Here is a 21,418-nt window from a genome sequence, read left to right as displayed (position 1 = left end):
AAAATATGAGTCCCACCTTAGGGGAATCAGATGATTCCAATATAAAAGGCAGCAGGAAGCTGCAGCGGGAGAGACTGAGGAAGAAAGCCTAAACTAGAAGGCTATGTTTCTCTTGATCAGAATAAGGTCTCTGTGGATAACAAGACCACTGAAGATGGATATGAGTTACAGGGCTGGTATGATGGACATTGTATTTGGAACACAGAAGAATATTTTGAATTACTTTTGGCTACTGACCCAGTTTCAGGAAAGGCCGTGGATATCCCTGAGATTGACTATACGCCACTCCCACCAGCCCCTGAACAGTGGGAGGGCCTGGTGGAAACACATCTGGCCACAAAGGGGAACCTCCCAAATGGTGTCCCCAGTACAGAAGTTCTAGAACTATATCAAGTTATGGGTTGCAGGATGGGGTGGGGATTTCTGTCTGTATTTTACGGTTTATATTTGAAGCCAAACTAAAACTGAAAACTGAACCAGCTCTATTTCTCAAGCTGACTTCTTACTTCTTTGCTACCATTGACTATATGTGCTCCCCACTTCAGCTGCAGCCCTGCAGTTTGTCTTTGTTAGCTTTTGGGCTCATAGAGCCTTTCTTTGTTTCATAAAATAGAGTCTACATTTAAAGGGGTACTGTATATAAATAATATATTACAAAATAATTATTAAAATAATATTCTGCTTGCAAGCTGACTCCATTTTGAGACTTAATATATGGCTCATTTTCAGATGGAAAAAAGTGAGATCCGAACTGTAACCTAATGGAGTGTAATATTATTAGCTAAATCTATTTGACAAAAACCTAATCAAGATCTGAAAAACTCTTTTTTGGTGTTCCTACAATGCAAATTTAAATTTATTTTTAAAACTGACTTAAGAATGAGCCTTTAGTTAAGCAGTATTTCAATTAATATTACTGTTCTCTGAAAACATGCTCATTTAAATATAACTTATCAACCGTTTTCTAAAATATACACAACACAAGCAATCACATACAATTAAGTTTATTTCATTTTAAAACACTTCTGTCTTCAAAGATTTCAGTGGGACAGTAATATAATAATTTCATAGGAAATTATTTTTACTGTGCTTTGGGTAACACTGCACTCTAATCCTCAAAAACAAACCTTGAAGAAGAAACATTTTTATTAAAAACTTAAAGCCAACAAAGATTTAGTACCAGGAGTAGCAACTATTAATGGTGCTTAATTAATTAATTCAGTAACTAGCTTCAAATGGGGTATTTAGTGCTGCAAGTATTCATAGTAAAGGACAATAAAACTTTTTTTCCTGCTGAAACTTTTTATCATACAGCTCACAGAAGGTCTCTGGTAAATGCCTGGTCTATGTTAAAACTAAGTTGATTAAATACATTATAAATGTACAGCAATGTTAAATTAAACTGACCAGTTTATACCATGACTAGACTAAATTGTTACGAGACTTAATATAGCCATGCATGAAAATAGGGGAGTATACAGATTTTCCCATCTTGAGCAGCCACACAAGGGCTACCCACATCAAAGCTCCTGGTGTTCTTGAGTTGTACACCAGATGCTTTGCTTGGGGAGCAAAAAGGTGAGAAGGGGATGGTAAAGAGCAGGGATTAAGCCAAGCACCCAACCTCACCCCATGCATCAGCCAAAAGAACTGACTGTTTGTGGGATGGTGATGGTATTCTGCACCTCATAAAAGGAGCGCCATAAATATCTGGCCACCCCACCACTACAGCAGAGACTGGCAATCACAATGCTTTCTGGTGCTTCACTTGGGGCAGTGTGCCTATGCATCACCTTTTAATATGGGCAGTGTACAAACAGCACAATCTAACCATAAGTGAGTAAGCAGTAGCTCCGACCTAAATACATGAAAGGAGGGAATTCTGAACTGCTACAAATCTTGTACATAATAGAGAGAGTGCAACAATCTTCTCAAGGTAATTGGAAAACGTGAAAGAAGGTGCCTATCCTTATACTTGTTTTTAAGACAGCTCATCAATTTGTCTGTCGTCACTAGTTCCTAGGCTCCTAATTTTACAGCATTTGAGTAGAGAAATATAAATTCAAGTTCATAGTACATATTTTGTATTCTTTGTTCAACTTGTTTACAAGGCTGTATCCATGCTCCAATCAAAATGAAATGTTTTCTATCTGAAATATCAGGTCACTTGGGAACCGCATGTTCATGTTACAATATGTAGTTTTATTGTTTTAAGTGTGAGGTGACATTTCTAGGCTAAAGACTTCCTCCAAAAAATGCAACGTACCATTTGTGGATTTTTTTCTGGCTAGGAAGTAACTGAAAAGACAGTAAGAAATTATATACATAAATACCCAAATGTGCAGATAATAGACTCAATTTAGGCAAGTCTAATACTACATTTTAACTTACTAGAGAACAGTGTGATTTTTAAAAAACCACTGACATATTGCACTGCTAGAGTACATTTCCAAGCTAGGCTACAAATTGTAATAAGTGAGTTAATTGGAGACCAGTTTTATCAAGCAAGAAAAGGTCAAATGGTTTTTGGTGATTTGTTTCTTACACAGAATCTTCCTGCCCTGGAAGCTAAGAATAACAGAGTTGGGGAATTAGATCTTGTGACAAATTGAAGAATAAATTAGACAATAAATATAAAACTAGGTTAAAAATCAAATAAGCTATCAATTAGGACTCTCAATCTCTAATGTTTAAGTGGCTATTACTATGTAAAGTGAAGAGAGAGGATCTTTCTTGGACCCCCAATTTACTATGTGGGCAGACTCCTGAGCCTTCCTGGAATGCTATTAAAATCAAGAGGGCCACATGGAGCTAATTACAGGATTGTGACCTTGTTTTTAATGAATCAGATGAAAATAATATGACTGTATTGTGTACATTTTAATTTTCAATTTGATTATATAGTTTATTTCCTGAAGAAGACCATCATCTCCCCTTATTTTTCATGATTACCATATTATCTAGATCATCATTGTAAAGTCAATTGAACAGCTACAGATTAGCAAGTAATTATCAAGGAAGTGACTTAAGGTCAATTTTATACTTAGCTCATAGCCATAAAGATGCAGATCAGTCAGGAAAACGCTGGCTCAAGCTTATACAATTCAGAAAATTCGATCAAACCCAATTGTCTGTAGATCTAATGAACATGTGATTCAAAATTCTGTACCTTTATCTTGACAATTTCTGACTGGGGATTTCCATGCCACTTGAAAAAAATGGCTATTCAGCTTTTAAAGACAAACTCAAATAACCCTATTCACTTAAAAAAATAAAAGGTCGACGTTTAAATATGAAGTTTTCTAGAGAAATCTTTACATAAAACATTTTATTTAACGTCAAAGCTACAGAATTTTAATTTAGTTGAAAGTGTCCTCATTTATTTTTCAAATTTCATCAGAATTTTTAAATTCGAAAACATTCTGACCAGCTCTAAGTAGCACCAACTGGTGACTGCCAACACCATAGTATTTCACTATACATGCCATCAGAAATAACTTCAGTATTTCAGATATTTTTTAGTTGCCGTTACTAAATGTTGACATGCTAAAGGCAACCACTGAAATTTCCATTCACACTAAGTGATTTTGACATTGCTGTTCTATGAAGAGGAATATTTTTGCTTTGTATTTTGGTTATGTTTTATTCATAATCTTTATGACCTATGACAACCAGATTCTTGTGCTATGCTCCAAGAAGTTACAGTTTTTCGTGATGCTGATCGACAATGGTTGGAGAAAATATCACAGACTTAAAATATCACTATTGCTATGCAAGGGAATAAAGACAATGATGATTATTATTGGCAATTGTACCGAAGTAGAGTGAAATAAATTGACAAACACAAACATGCTTAGACTAGTGCTATAGCAGCACTTCACTGCCATTAACATTTCTTATTAAGGGTCTGAATGATCGAATATGGCAGACAAAAGTCTTTTCCTTACAGACATTGTGACCTGTCACTTACACATGCTTGGTCAGATGTCCTACAAAGAATTTCTGTGTGTGGAGAAATACATCACTATTCATACATACATCATTATTCATTATATACCTTGTTTTTAATGTACAGATATTCTGCCTTTATACAAAGTGTTTCCTTTGAGTGATATCCTTTCTTTAACAAAGGGACAAGACATTAATATTCAAATAACAGTTTCAGCTGGTTAAGGTGTCTTTCTAGGCTAAACATGTAGCATCTTGATACTCGAAGTATCAAGTTTCCCTGATCATTATCAATTCCCCATTTCCTTCTCCACTGCAAACTTTTGCATTAACATCCACCCCCATTTTTAATTCCTCAATACTAATTACATCTTTAGTACAAATGTTTGGTAACTGAAATCTTCCTACAGGGATAGTATCATTTATCAGCCCTTCAGTGTTTCACTGTCTATATTTCAGTTCAAGGCATAACCCATAAGCAAAACATTGAGAAACTCTAGGGAACACAGAAAAAAGAGCCCTGTAGAATTGGAGCCTCTCAGACATTCTTTAAAAATACATTTTCAGGAAATGAGTTCACTATACAGAGGCATTCAGTCTATCAAACATCAACTGAAAAGGAGAGTGAATGGAATATTCAATGACTTTTCTCAATAACAAAAGTAATAAAAAAGCTATTGTTGACAGTCACCCATTTTAAAAGGTAATACTACTGTTTGTTAGCAGAGCATCACATTTCTTTCCTCTCTTCATTGAGTGTCGTTCCCTGCCATTGAGTAACTGAACTTAATTTCTCAATGTCAACACCTCTGCTAATCCCTACATCCCATGCCAGTTTTCAAAGCAGACTATTTGTTTTGCAGGGAATGAGTTTAATATTTTACTAAGAAGTCAACAGATGAAAGGGAGTATTTTTCCTTCTCCTCCCTGCCTACATAATTTCAATATAAAAGAGAATTACAGTAAAAGTAACTATTTCTCTATTTATTCAACATCATTTAACTGGGAAATTGCCTTTTTATTCTCCCTGCTCTGTCTCACTCACACACTTTACAGGTCAGCATTGCAAAGGTGGTATATTAAGCTCACCTCTCAATTTCTCTTTTTTTTTTTTTTCAAACTAGCAACTACTACTGCAAGAAATGACCATGCTGCTCCTGCTATCCCTCTATGTAAGGCATCAATATTCAAAAACTCACATCTAATAACTGCCCTTGGAGTGAGGCATAGCAGCTACCAATCATCCCTATTGGATGCATCCCAGCCAAGCAATAACCTTCCAAGATGCAGTATTTTCTTTCAAGACAGTCCCATAAACCAAACGCTTGATACATTGATTTATTAATCATAGTTGCAATCATTAAAATAATGAGGATTAATTGCAAGTAGGTAGGGTCAAGATAAGATTTAGAGCCTTTCACTGACCTTATTCTGAAATATATAGGAAGAGCTATATGTACCACCCATAAAAGGAAAACCTTAGGTACCGAATTAGCCTTTTCAGAACATTTGCGGCATGATGTGAGATGTTACCCTTTCGGTCATTCTTATCATTTCCCAGTATTGTTTCTGGAGTCTTCACAAACAGAAGCTATAATTTGCTATAATTGTCAGTAATCTTATCATAAAGATGCACCAATTATGCTTTTTGGACATCTCCAAAATATAATAAGTTAACAGCAAAAAATGTTTGATTCACATTGAATGTTCAGCTGGGAGAGGGAGGGAGGGTGGCTAGATCTGACCCCAAATTGAATTCCGTTGTATTGTAGCCATCTCCTTCCAGCTTTACACCTGAAGCAGATGGAAGCAGATTGTATCAAGAGATCAGCCCTTTCAAATTACAATAGTTTATGATACTCATCTGCATTTTAATCAGATGTAAAGGATTTATTCCTGAAATACATCAAGGAAGCCTATTTTCACCACCTGGCAATTCATCTGAGAGTTTATAGCCAATCAAGTAAAATATGTTGCACATTTTCACTTTGTATGTCTTGCTCTCTAGAGTATGCAACATTACATGGATATAGGTGTCAGTGATTGTATTAGCAGTTATATATAATCCCATCAAAATAAGGACCAGAAGGTGATTTCACACCCAAAATCCATTTTATTAGGGATTTATCTGGTGCTTGACAAAAGAGCTGATTGTGTGGGTTTCATCAAATAAAGCCATTTTATTCAAAATGCAATACCAGAAGACAACTCTTATAGTCAGAGAACAGGCCAGCTGCATGACTGATAGATAACAGAACTGGTTTACTGTCTGTGGCATGCTTCATCCTGTAACCAGTGATGGTGTGAATTGGAATTTAGTCTTGCTGAGTCTAGAAGATGCAATAGCACAAGTGCAAAAATACAATTTTTACAACCTGCAGAGGCATGCAGTATTGTCCCAAGAGACAAATATCAAAATGTTGCCCTGTTGAAGTTTACTGTTTGGATTAATTCTGCTTCACCAACAAAGTTATACATACCAACCTTATTATTCATAAACTAACGGACAACCCAATATTGTGACAGAAGCAATTAAGTGCATCATGACATTTGGTTAACATGACTGGTTTGATTCTTTAAATCAAATACTATAAGAATTAGATTTTTGGTATATCTTTTTGCATACTGTATTAAAAGGGAAATAGAGCCGTTGCTAATGGGGAAGTATGAATAAAATAGTGAAGCAAAGTACAGAGTTTATGAAAGGAATATAGTTAGGAACATGACTGACTCGGCTAGATTGAAAGACACCATCATTTCCTAGCAAAAAAACAGAACTACCTTAACATTGGTTTCTAAATACACTATATAATAATGTGAGCTATTTTTATAGTTATTTTTTTTAAATACCAATACTATACGTACTCCGGACTTATCTAACATGTTAGCACTTCACATTTGCAATACACTATGCACGCAAGAAATTAATTTTTAAGTTCCACGTTGATCTATTTACATTTTTGAACAGGAACAGCCATCATGGAACAATGGTCCAGTTAGACGAGAATCCCAGCTTTGACAATGGCCGTTACCACAGAGAGAGGCATAACACCACTACAATGCACCTAATGGTTGCTGAGTTTAAAAGGAAAAGGTAGTATTGCTAATACAAGTTCTAAATCTGTTTCCCATCTTTGTGGTTTCCATTTTTTTTTGGTTGTTCTTTAATGGTCATGAAAGCAAGGGACTGATGGTGCAGGTAGAGGTTGAACAATTCCCCACACAGGTTGTCAATTGTAAGTTGTTTGAAGAAGGGACCTTGTGTCTCATTTCTTGATTTGTATACTTGTACTAAGTCTAGAATGTTGTGAACATCCACAGCACTATAATAAATCAGCAGCAGCAGCTCAGACTGCCAATACCTCTGCTATTCCAATCTCTCCACACAAGAGACTCTGTTCATTAGTAATTTTGCTGCGATTATGTGATGCAGACAGATATCCTATCAGTCTCATTAACCTTGCAACCCATGTCAAGTTTGAACCTCATTTCGCATAGAGTTCTCTGTGTTTTGACAAACAGAAAGTCAAATACTGCTCGATACCTATACCCCAAGAGGGTCTTTGCAAGGATTGAAAGTAAGGTGTGAGTGTGACTGAGACTGTTAGAATTGCATTGGCTTTCTTTCATTTTTGTCCTCGTTCATACATAAGATCACTACCATTGTTCTACTCTGCTACGTCACCACATTGTTGGGTACCACATTCAGAGAAACCATTAAAATGCTTTTTTAGTTAACAGTTTTCCAACCAGTACTAGTAGGATATTAGTTAACTACATTGTAGATGGTCAGAATAAATCCACTATACGTCAAGCTATGTATTTATTCTACAGCTTCACACAGTTTCATAAAAGCCAACAGTCCCTTCTTATATGTTAACCTGATTATGTCAGTAGTACCAGTATAGTCATGAGGACACTGGTGAGTGGTTTAGTGAAAGATGGACACATGGGTGCCAATATACAGCTATGTTGTCTAAACGATACAGCTATTTCTTCCTCTGACAAGAGTAAAGCTTTCATCAACTGATTTTACCAGAATTGTGAAATGTAATTGGATTTTTCTACGTCAATTTTGAAATGAATTGGCAGGAGAGATTTAGTCAGATATAAAATAAGAATAATACTGAGAAGAGAAGCTGACAGTAAAGTAAAAAGGTACCTCGCTAATATCTGAGTATGTCAGTGGGGAAAAAAAAGTCATTCAAGCAAGCCTTCATATTAATGGCACACCCAAATCAATGTAGAATAGAATAATTCGCAGGTGGAGTATGTGCGTTATGTTGATATAGAATTTCAGAAAAAAATATATGTCTCAAACAATGTGATAAAATCTTCTAACAACAACAGATGACAACCTAGAGTTTAGAGAACATTTAAAAAAAATCCTACTTTATCAGTTACTTCAATATTCTCAACACAATCAAAGAAATGGGGTCTATCCAGCACTAGATTTTTAAACATTAGGATTATATATGTACACACGTACATGCTCACTCCACAATCATACCATATAGAGAAATAGCATCCATAAACCTAATGTGACTGCAATATATTTCATATAAATTAGTTATAGTCCTGAATGACAACCTTCTGGAACTCATTAGAAATATACAATGAATTTATAATTATTCATTTTTTTCTTTGAGAAGAAGGACTGGCAAATCTGTAGGGACTGAAAGAATTACGTCCTCAAAGAGTTAAAATATATATTGAATTAATTTCTGGGTGGAGCTAGTTTTCTTGCTGGCTGATCTTACCTAAGCTGTAAAACCTCACATGAATCGCCAAATTCTGACAGGATGACTTTACCAGCCCTGTGCCTGTTTAGCTCATACAACTCCACCAAACTCTCTGAGAGACCTCAGAATGAGCAAGAGCCCATGCTCTTTGCATCTGATGCAAATGCAAGAAAATCCCACCATCAAAAGACTCCTTCTTCAAGTGCACTCACTTTGTTCACCAATCCAAAGCCGAAGTGGGAACAAGGAGCTATACAGACTACCCAATCTTCCCCCTTACTGTTTGTCAGACCTCAGGGATTGTGTGACTTAATTCACACGCAGGATGTTTCAAACTTACCCTGTCCCCACTTCCTGGAGTTTGCTTTTTTTCTAACTTAAAATCAACACAAGTATAAACCTCAGCAAAATCTTCTTCTTGAATTTGGTTGTTTCCGGGCTCTCTCCATGCAGGAGCCCTCTATCTCTGCACATACCTCAGAGCAAAGTAACCTTTTTAAACTCCTGGATTGGAGCTATAATGCTCTGTGTAGGTACACATACATAAATATTAAACTTAGCTGTATTTTAAAAGGTGAGTGGGTTAAAATGAACTTAAAATAGATTCTTCTGATACTGTGTATACACACACACACACAGTATTTGATAAAGGCATAAAACAGGTTTTGTTGCCAAACCTCTCCACCCCTCCCTACCCCCCTTTTACAAGTTCTTCTCTACTTTAATACTAGAAACTGAATGATCTCAAGTACCTTTTTATCTTGCAGATCCCAACAGTCTTTGGCAGGCCTGGAATGTCATGTTGAGGTTGCAGGCTGAAACCCAAGATGCAGCTGCTGTGCTAGCCAAAGTCTGGAGAGAAAAAATGAAAAACCATATGAAGCTTTCAACAAACCCCAGTAACTGCAGAGTAAGTGCAGTACTGTAAGGTCCCCTTATGTACCACTATATTAAGCTCTATGACATTGCAGAGGAAAATAGAGCCATTTGGCTGACCCATACATAATAGAAAGATGGTGATCAGTATGTGTCATAAAAATAAAGGGAAGGGTAACCACATGTCTGTATAGAGTACTATAAAATCCCTCCTGGCCAGAGATACAAAAACCTCTTACCTGTAAAGGGTTAAGAAGCTAAAGTAAGCTGGCTGGCACCTGACCAAAAGGACCAATCAGGGGATAAGATACTTTCAAATTGGGGTGGAGTGGGGGAAGGCCTTGTCTGTTCCGTGTCACTTTTGCCGGAAGCAGAACAAGAAAGCAAGCACTCCAACTCCTTAGTAAGTATTTAGCAAGGAAATGCATTATATTATCTTTTGTTTTGGCTTGTGATTTTCTCTGTGCTGAGAGGAAGGTGTATTCCTGGTTTTTCTTTTTGTAATTTTAAGGTTTTTCCTAGATGGAAATTCTCTGTGTTTTGAATCTAATTGCCCTGTGAGATTATCTCCCATTCTAATTTCACAGAAGTGCTTCTTTTACCTTTTTTCTTTCTAATAAAGTTCTGTTTTTTTTAAGAATCTGATTGGTATTTTTTTAGTGTCCTAAAAACACCAGCACTGGTCTGTGCTCATCTTGTTTATTCTCAAGCCTCCCCAGGAAAGGGGGGTGTAGGGCTTGGGGAGATATTTGGAGGGAATAGGACTCCAAGTGGTCCTTTCCCTGATTCTTTGTTAAATCACTTGGTGGTGGCAGCATTTTTCTAATCCAAGGTACAAGGGAGAATTTTTGCTTTGGGGAAGTTTTAACCTAAACTGGTAGAAATAAGCTTAGGGGGTCTTTCATGTGGGTCCCCACATCTGTACCCTAAAGTTCAGAGTGGGGAGGGAACCCTGACCGTATGTGTTGGCAAAACCTAGTCAAGTAAACTGTCTTCTTTGGCTCTATCAGAAAATTGCTTGCTTATTACGTTATAAGGTAATAATTTCTAAGTAAAATCTTTCAAGAAGTTAAAATGGAAAGCATATGCTTTTGGGACAAAATTGCAGAATTGAAAATCAGAACTTACAATCTGTAACTATGGAGCGATTACCGCCACTCCATAATTAAAAAATGGGATTTGTATGCATGTGGATTATTATGCCATAGAATAGGAGAAGCAGTAAAATGGTAGACAAAAGTAATCAGAGTCTTCAGGCCCACCTCAAAGAAGGGAGAACACATCATACTTGCACATGTTACCTCCCTCTCTCCTCCGCAGTTCTATGGTGAAGCATTTTAGGGCTCTATCCAAACTTTATGCACGATAACAGTCGATTGAGCATTAGTTAGAGCTGGTCAGAACAATTCTGATTTCTCCACCCGAAAAATGACAGTTTGTTGAAAAACATTTCATGGAAACATGTCAATTTAAAAGAAATTGAAAAAAAAAACCAACCAGATTTGAATGTTTGATAGGTTTGAAATATTCTGTTTAAACTTTTGCAATATGTTTCAATTTGCCATTTCAAAACAACTTTTTTTCACATTTTAAAAATTTTATAATAATGTCAAAGGTAAAAATGTAACAAAATGTTTCAAACAGCAACAAAAAACCAAGTATTTTTCTGAATTTCATTTTGTGGGAAATTCCATTATTTTTTGTTTTCATTTCACACTGATATTGCAGAATTTCTCAGGAAATCCGTTCTCACTCAGTTCTACAAGTAATGTAGTAATGTAACTATTAAAGCAAAGCAGGACATTTTTAATGCAAAAGCATAATGTGAAATATTTTATGTCTCTTTTGGCATAAAATATAAAATAGATATTGTAATAGGCATTGTTGAGGTTGCAATGAGTCACCATTATAAGCCCTGTTTTCTCTCTCTCTCCCTCTCTCACACACACACTTTTTAATATGGAGATATAAATGTTCTTCCTTTGCTGACAAAACACCATTTGTGTTTCCCAGAAGTAAATGAGAGTCTGGAATAAGGAGCTGCTAATTAACTTCTGAAGACTCATTGGACAATTTTGGCTCAAATGCTACTCTTATTATCCCTCTGAAAAAGTAAGCTAGGTTCAGCAAAAGATAGATACTACGAGAAGAATTCATTTGTATACCAGAGCTCAGACTAGGTTAATTTTTGACTCTACAAGATGTGGGCTGGGTGGGGACACTACTGGCCTACTGGAGTGAGAGAATGCTAAAACAAAATACATGTTTCCCCAATATTATATTTAGTATATTGATAGTACAGCACAGTGTTCAATTTGTACAATTTAAGATGTGGGTGATTATGGGTATGGTTGGTTGAAAGTTTTCTCTAAATTTTTTTTTCCAGTGGAAAATAGCTATTTTGTCAAAATGTTCTTATTTTGAGACGATTTACACTTTAGAATTAGAGCTAGTAGGAAAAAAACAAACAAACAAACAGTATTTTTATCCCATGGGAAATTCCATATTTTGACATTTGTTTTTATCCCAATTTATAATTAAAAGCCCAAAAATAAAAATTTCTCAGAGTTCTGACTTGAAATTTTTCTGAAATGTCAAAACATTTTGTTGTGGCTCAGTTCTATATTGAACTGGTTCTATCAGAGCTGCCACAGTGCCTCGTCCCCTATTCTCCACCATGGGCCAGATTCAGTGGATGGTCTACATCTCTCATGGATTTTCCTTCTGGTCAAACCATGAGGGTGCATTATTGGAAATACAGTCCAACTGGGAGCCCTATCCATACAAGAGAATGAGGACATGAGGGTCCTGAACTGCAACTGCCATGAGGTCCTACAGCAGCTCAGGCAGACACAGATTAATATACTGGCCAAAACCAAAACATTTTGATTTAGTTCTACAAACAGAAATGTGTTAATTCAGGTTGACTCCACCTGAAATGAAATACCACATTTTATTTTCTCACTGGAAAAAAAATCAAAATATTTTGGTAAAACTGAAATTTCCCAAATTTTCAATTTTGCAGAAACTGTTTTTTCACTGAAATAAAAAAAACATTTTGATGGAAAATTCCCAGCCAGATGTATTCAGAAGTAATGTTATGAGCCTCAGAACTATTGGACAGGGGTAACAGAGAAGCATTCAGAGAAGGGGTAAACTAAATCAGAAGTGTAACTCACTAAATCTTTCAGGAGCCTCTTCCAGTATATCTGTATATCCAGTGGAGAGAAAAGTCTCCAGAGTTGCAAATGAAATAAAATAAAAAGGGACTAATATACCTTTCAAACAACAAAAGTACTAAATTACATCCACAGAAGAATGAAATTCCAGAAGTTGGGCAAAATATAAAAGAGAGATCTCAAACAAAATACAACTGTAGGGGGCTTGCAGATTTCTAAGTGGGGAACAGGACTGTAATATAAAACCTGAATTCAGATTGGCCCCCAAATGCAGAATGTAAACAAATAATGCCTTGTAAATTTATATAGAGAAGAGAGAAAAATCAGGAAGAAGCTTGACCCCCTCCTACTCCCGCTGATCTCTATCAGGACTGCAAACTACTGATCAACTACATATAAGGGGCAGTAGCATCCCCCAAAAGTTTACTGTACAGTTGCTAGGAAAATACAACTGTGTTTATTTTTAATTAAATGTGTTTAATGAGGTTCTACTCCACCTGCTGCTCTATATACACCTCTCTTCTAGTTGGGTGTGAGAGGGAAATGTTAGGTCCTCGTCCTGTCTCAAAAACTATAATGGGTTAATGAGGTGGCAGTGGCTTCATTTGGCATCTTCCAAAATATAATAGAGACATGCCTACTTAGGAGTCCCAGAAGACCATGGGGAGAGAACTATCCAGTAGGTAGATAAGTCCTGTAAACCCCGCCACCATCCCCACCCCCACCCCCACACCTTTTAAATGATTATAACAATGGGGTTCTTGAACTTTAATTACTGTTTGAGAGCCTAATTCTGAGTTAGTCTGTTCAAGGTACTAGTAACATCTTTTCACACAGTTTTAGATTCCCAGTAGAAAGAACACTTCTTCTACTGCTACCATCACTGAATTCAGTAGTATCAGCCCTCTTCCTCTTATCCTGGGATGTTCCAGCATTTGGTACTGAATAATCATATTAGAATGGCATATTAGTTACCTATTAACTGGTATTCAGAACTGAAAACCAGAGTCAAATAAGAACGGGGATTGCTCACAATAATGTTTACATTACTGCAGAAATACATCTTTTGTCATTGAACCTGCACCCATTTGGAGACCACTATACATGATTGCCAACCACCTGGTTCAGAAATGTGCTGTCCTATGGCACAGCTATTCATTCTGAACCAAAGGTACTGTAGTAAACATTTTCTGAGTTTGAAAAGCCAGTTCATAAATATTCACTTAACAAATGTAAATAGCTATATTCTATTATAAATCATACTCTATAATCACATATTCTTTTATTGGGAAGGGGGAAAAAGGTGCAGTTCCAAGAATTCAGGATAGTTTTAAAGATTAAGCATCCCTAATAGTTATTATCCCCAATAATTTTATTACTACTACTTGCAGAAAGTAACTGAGGAAAGTAGTAAGGGGAAAGAAGAGAGGACATGGAAAAATATAGCTATTTTATAAGTAAATGTATAGAATTCACATAAGCAATTTGCAAACAGAGTAGGAGAAGGGTTTTTTGATTTAGTGTTAAGCAGTACCCCAGTTCAAAAAGATAATTATGTTGAGCCACAAAGTACTAGTGACCACAATAAAATTAGTGTTCAAGATCCTTGTTGGAGAAATAAGAATCTGTCACTATGACACTACACTGCAGAAATGGCAACAAGATATATAACAAAACTAAGTAAAAAAAAAAACCAAACAAACAAACATCAAGAAGTAAGGAAATTAAATTCATCAGTCTCAGAAATGATTCTACATAAGAACAGTGGACAAAATCCTATCTCTACTGAATGGCAAAACTTTCATTTGCTTAAGTGGGGCTAGAATTTCACCCAGTAAGTCACACAGGGCTCACAGTGGAAGACAATTTTGATATGTTCACACTTAAATAGATATCATGATCAAATATTTGTAGACTATTTTTGTGGGGCGGGGGTTGGTCATAAGAAGGGAGCTTTTCTTCTTTTAAGTGACTAAACACACTGCCCAAGTGTGTCTCATTAGAGGGGGACAAAGACACAGAACGCACACTTGGGCAGGTTACATGACTATCAATTTAACAGCTATTAGCAATCCAGCCATAACAATATACATTTTGGCTCCAATAGCAAGTGCTTGGTGATACATTTATTAAAATCCACAGTAATTGTGTTCTACCCTCTTAAATCTCCTCTTACTTATTTTGATGTCCCAAGGGTTTGCATGAGGACTCAAGATTTTTGTTACTTTGCTTTTTTCTTCTTTTCTTTTTGAATGTTCTGACACTCCCTGGGGTATCTGGGTTGTGAGGCACCTCACCATCACCCCACCATTAATATGAGGAAGTCTTGTCTGTGCCTGCTGTGGATCAGCTCCCTAAACTCTGCACTGTCTGGTAACACAAGCACTGCCTTCCAGGTCTCTGCAGACCTCATTCTCTCTGTGCAGGTCAGAAATAGTCACACATCAACCCACCATGTCCTCTGACCATTCCTCAAAGTGTCCAGCCCTTTATCCACTGAACAGTCACAGAATTACCAGGACTGCTGTTCCCAAAGGAACAGTACACCACAGCATATTAGTTATACCCTAGAACATAGCTCTGCTAAACACACAGCTCTAAGATACATTTCTAGTGAAAACAAGAACAAGTTTATCATCCAGGAACAGAGATTTAAGTGATAATGAGTAAAAATGTCGGAAACTCAAAGTTACATATAAAATAAAGTCATAATGTGCTTTACAGAGACTAAACTTAACCAACAAATTATCCTCCCATTTAAAGAAGATCATCTCACCCAAAGTTCTCTCAAGCATTTTCAACCAAGCCTGCTGGATAAACCTTTTTCATGAAGAAAACTCACTGTCCGTTTATTTCCTAGCTGAAGGATGCTAGGTGCCCTCTTGCCCCCCATATATACCAAAAACAAACCGTTGATGTGCACCTCAAGATAGGGATCCCACCCCACTGTTTACCTCTTCCTGTTATTTTTATCTCTTTGAAGTTTGCACAATCCTTCATTAGCATTTGGTTCAGACTGGTGAGCGGAGGGCCATTGTGAATGCTCATTTTACATATAAACAGACAAATAGATAAACATTTCCTGCATGACAGAAAACCCTTTTTTCCCCACCTTTCCTGGTGACCAATCCCTAGACACAGACGTTAAGAACACAATTTTCAATGTATATATATAATTTCCTTATACAACATCCATACATGTGTTTTGCAATGATATTGATGAGCAATGAGCATATGCTTGTATTAGAAAGAGGTCACGTGACACTCTTTTGATGAACTAGAATGTAAATACCAGACCAAGGAGATTTCTGTAACCCTCGTGCACCCCTTATGCCCTCTGCCAGTTGGCATCAAAAGGTCCGTGGGTCACAAATACTAATGTAACAAAATTATTTCAGGCATTACAAGGAAAAATTGTAATAAGTAAAAGGGAAGAGGCCATGGAAGTTAGTTGTGGTCCAAGTCCTCTGACAAATATCTTTCAAATAGAGATACCAGAATGTGCTATTATTTGTATTTCATAAAATGCATTTTACATTCAGTATTCTATCCACATTTTATTGCCATTTCATGGGAGTGGAGAGGATGCAGATTCCTCTTACAAGTCTCTAAGCACTGGAAGGTATCCCTTGTACCTATAAAGTTCTGCAGAAATGTGAATCCCTTCCAAACAGAATGTGAATCCATTCCAACAGAATGTGTTCCCTTCCAAAACCTGGCTGAATGGAGTTCTCCACACCAGCAGGAAAAGAGGCAACAGGCTAATCCCACACCAGTTTTCCAGTCTGAGCCTGCAGAGACTGAGCAGCCAGAGGAGCAGCAGTCTTCGATGAGGGCAGCCACACCATGGCAAGCTGCTTGGATAGAGGAGTTGGTGAGGACAGCCTCCTTTGATGACTTTGACCTCCTTATAGACAGACTCACTAAAGACAGACTCACTAAAGAGCTGTCTGCATAAATCGTATCTGGGAGGAAGGAAACTCAGGAGAATACACCGACTGCTCACAGAACTCCTATGTTGAGCCATAACAAGAACAACATGAGGGAAGCAAGGAGAAGAACGTCACTGCTATGATCCAGCAGCAGCCTCCAGAATCTAGCAGCTCTACAAGTCAAACCGCCCTAAGGCTATGAGAGAGATCCTCAACAGGCCCTCATCTTATTGTGAACACCAGTCCAAGAGACTGTTCTTGTACTTCAATGGTGTGTTTGACTATGTAGCTCAGAATGACACGCAGCGTCCAGGGTGCCTTCATCCTTTACCTGGGTTGACTATGCAGGGGACCTGGAACAAGACTTTACAACATGGGAAGTAATGACCAGACTTACAAAGACCAAAAAGCCAGGTTGCCAACTGGGTGGGACTCTGCTTCAATGCCAGGAAGTGTGCATCCCTGCATATCGATGGCAGTAGAAGGGACTTGGTCCAGGCGATGCCATTTTAGATCAGCGTGAACCCATGATCTTCCTCGAAGATGGGAAAGCATACCAACATCTTGGCATGCCCTCGGATTTCTGCATCCAGAAGACGTCTGAGGATACCATCATGGAGATCCTACGTGATGTGACCAGGATCGACTCTTCCTTACTGTCACCATGGCAGAAGATCAACACCTTGAACACCTTCCTCATCCACTGTATTTCATTTGTCCTGAGGGGATCTGCTGTGGCAAAGGTACCTCTTAACAAGGCAGACAACACCATCAGGCAGATAGTGAAGAAGTGGATGTTTCTTCCTCAGAGAGCCAGCAATCAACTGGTGTACATCTCACACAGGAAGGTTGGCACCAACGTTCCTCAAATGGGTAATCTGTGCGATGTTGAGGTGATCACTCACACCTTCCGACATGCCTGGATGTCATAGTAAGGAACATCGTGGAGAGTGCTGTAACAGCACAGGTTCTGGTGGGACCCAACTGAGAGTGCCAATTCAGGACAAATTGCTTAAAGCAAGGCAGTTACAGCCCAAGGCTGGGGTTTCTATACACACTAAGGCAAACCAAACAAGCCAAACAGAGAAGACTTTGGTTTACCCCACTGGCTAACTACAAGTCATACAAGCAATTCCCTTAGACGCTCCAGTTTTCCAGTATCACCACCAGTGCCACTCATTATGGGGACAAATGGTTATGAAAACCAATACCCCAGTAAAAGAAAAAAGGTTCTCTCAATCCCAAAGGACCAAGCCTTAGACCCAGGTCAATATACAAATCAGATCTTACCAACAAATCACGCTGTTGCCAATCCTTTAGAATCTAAAATCTAAAGGTTTATTCATAAAAGGAAAAAAAGATATAGATGAGAGCAAAAATTGGTTAAATGGAATCAATTACATACAGTAATGGCAAAGTTCTTGATTCAGGCTTTTAGCAGTGATAGAATAAACTGCAGGTTTTAATCAAGTCTCTGGAGTACATCCACAGCTGGGATGGGTCATCAGTTTGTAGCTTTCATTTGTAGCAAAGTCCCTCCAGAGGTATGAAGCAGGATTGAAGACAAAATGGAGGAGCTGCAGCAGCTTTTTATATTCTCTTGCCATGTGGTCTTTCTTTGTCCCAAAGACAAGCTGTCCATCACATGGCCTGGAAAAAACCTCACAGTTCTGTCCATAGGCATGTCCCTGCATATCTTGCTGAGTTGCAAGGTGTGTCTGCCTTGTCTCAATGGGTCAATTGTATAGCTGATGGTCCTTAATGGGCAATCAAGCAGGCTAGGCAGAATTGACACCAACTTGTCTGGGGTGTCACCCAGAAGCATAGCATAAGTTTGAAATACAGACAGTATAGAGCCATATTCATAACTTCAACTACAAAAATGATACACATATATAGATAGCATAATCATAACCAGCAAACCATAACATTGTCTTAGACACCTAATTTGACACCCTTTATACAAGATTTGGTGCCACTACAGGACCTTGGTTGCAACAATGATCTATATGGTCCCAGTTCATGTCAATAACATCACAAGATGCAGGATGCCATCAGAAAGTGAATTGCCAAGACCCCCTCCAACCAAGATGTTGCTGAGAGGCTCACTGGAAGGTGAATTTTGAAGAGAGGGGGAGACTTTTCTTTATTCTGGACTCGTGCCCACAATGCTATGTGACGACTGGAGAAGCACATTGGCTGCGACTGGATGTGGTATGAGAAATGTCAGGAACTGGGAATCCTGGTGCCATGGGTGAAGAATACAGAGCACACAATCATCACTCCAAGAGCTAGAACCATGCTGGAAAGGACCCTGAAGGATGCCATCCGCTGCCAGTAAGTGGAAAACCTGAAACAGAAGCTGGACCAGGGCAGCTTTGAGGTGAAATGCAAGTGAGATACCAGCAACCACTTCCTCCCCAGGGGCTGCTTCATTTGATTTGCTGACTGGAGGTTCATCCACAGGGCCCAGCTCAACTGCATCCAGCTTAATGGAGCCATCCACCATGGGAATCGGGACAAGCGATGCAGGAAGTACAGCTATGCCAACGAGATGCTACCCCACATCTTGTGTAGCTGCAAGTCCCATTCCAGAGCCTGGCAGCTGCATCACAATGCCATCCAAGATCACCTGGTGAGAGCCACCCCGCCACCCATGGGGAAGTTTTCTGTGAACTCCTCCATCCCTGGAATGGACAGCCAACTCAACCGGATGAGTGAGTATTGTAAGAATGCAGAATTGGTCAACACTACACCTGTCTGCTACGGCAACTCACGGTGTTGTCCCTTGACCACCCAATGGCGTCCATCTACCTAGAACACATCACTGGATATCGGCAATACCAGGAGAGATGAGCTGGAGTGCCAGTGAGAAGCAAAATTAGAAAGTAACTGAAATACTGCTCTGATGGATTATATCTACTAAGGGACAACCTATCCTAAATGCTCAATTACTGAGGGACAATCTACACTTATTCCTATATTTGCTTTCTACAACCAACTATCTATATAACTTTTGATGAGTGATGTACCCAAATACTCAGATGCTAATATCTAAATTGTATCATTACATTTATTAATCTTATTTGGGTTATAGCTGATTATGTACTATATATATTGTATTAATTTTAAACCAACCTTTGTACTTTGGATAATTTAAGCACTATATCCAGATGTACAGTCTTTCCTTAACCTGTGTATTATATATTTTAACATTAGCTTTAATAAAAAAAAATCATTCTATGTGTGTGTATATGTTTATGTAATCGGTTACCAACAGTAGAATTCCAGATACCAGAAAGGTAAAATTCCAATTTTTAAAACAGTTTTAACCAGAACCACAGTTCAGATGAAAATCATTTTATCATGATTTGCCTGGCCAGCATGGATGAGGCCAAACAGTGTTACAACCTCTTTCAGCATGCACCTTTCTAAAATATGTTTTAAAATTAGTTAACCCCTGTTCATTTGAAAGCTGCTTCAACAAAGTTTGGCCCCGCCCACACTGACCTGGTAAACCAAAAATACTTTATGTTAACCTGAACTGTAGGCAAAGTGTTGGAGAATGATTTGGTTATCACGGTTAAAGTACAAGTGAAAATGGAGCCCCAAAATTGCATATAATGGCTGCCTATGGTCTCATAGTCATCAATTGTTTATATAATTTTCTAAGTAAGGGGAAAAAACATTTCCCCCACAAGTTATTCAGTAAGGGACATTCCTGTGTGCATATGTCTCAGAATATACTGGTCACATTATTTCTATTGCTTATGAAACCTCACAACCTCAAATGCAAAAAATAATTTACGACAGTGTCTCTCACTCTTGAGATTGTAACCCCTTACTTAACGTAAAAAAATGTTCATGTCTGCCTTTGCATTTACTATAAGAGTAAGAATATATCAATGACAGACCTATACACTTTATTTCTGTGTTTCAAGAGATTGACAGAGAATACCTGACCTTTAAGGATGAGGGGAAAGGGAAGGACAAGGGGAAATGAACATTTTCAGGACCTCGAGACCCCCCCTGATTGCCATTTGGGATCCCTCTGGGGGTCCCCAACCCTGGCACAGAAACACAGATCTAAGATGTTTCTGTTATATTCCAGCAACAGAAGTGTCCCTCCATCAGAAATCCATGTTTCTGACCTGTGATTTAACTACAGGGGGAAATGTGCAGTCCTGGGTTGAACCAGCCATCTATTGTTATCAGAGATTTTGAAAAAGGGAATGTATATTCCTTAACACGCCAGAGAAACATGCAGCAGCAAACCAGAGCAACCTCTAACTCCTTTTAGACTCCTATATGTACTAAATGTTTAAATAACTGAAAAAAAAATTTTAAAGTGCTAGCTACTAATTATAATGCTGGATAACAACGGTAGAAAAAAAACTAAAAGGATGTCCTGCGTTAATCATTTGTCTGAATCACCTGAGAAAATGCTAACAGGTTTTACACTAAGACAATTGCTATTGCAGGGAGCAAACAAATATTGCTGCAAAAATAGTATTAATAAAGTTTAATTCATTCGTAAATTCAGTTATACAAACTTGCCAGCACCTTTACTGATTATTAATAAACAAATTTCATATGCATGTTGCTTAGAAAATATAATAGGGAAATGCATATGATTTAGTTGCTTATTTAATTATATATCTTTATTTTAATATCTTCAAACTAATTGAAGAATTTCCTAGGAGATCTCTGTTTTCTGTCAGTCAGGGACAAGCCAAAATGC

The 21,418-nt window shown here is 37.8% G+C and overlaps 1 protein-coding gene across 3 annotated transcripts in view; it reads right to left on the bottom strand.

Annotated features, from left to right (window-relative positions):
- The window catches only part of MGAT4C (MGAT4 family member C), a 685,173-nt gene that overhangs the window by 480,941 nt on the left and 182,814 nt on the right, over positions 1 to 21,418 (bottom strand). For all 3 annotated transcript variants that reach the window (XM_073331101.1, XM_073331129.1, XM_073331109.1), the window contains exon 2: positions 9,443 to 9,542. The gene's annotated coding sequence lies outside the window, so the exon portion shown is untranslated. The remainder of the gene's footprint in view (positions 1 to 9,442; positions 9,543 to 21,418) is intronic.

Source organism: Lepidochelys kempii, chromosome 1 (genome assembly GCF_965140285.1).
Source record: "Lepidochelys kempii isolate rLepKem1 chromosome 1, rLepKem1.hap1, whole genome shotgun sequence".
NCBI classification, from domain to species: Eukaryota; Metazoa; Chordata; order Testudines; family Cheloniidae; genus Lepidochelys; species Lepidochelys kempii.
This window is presented reverse-complemented; position numbering and strand designations above follow the sequence as displayed.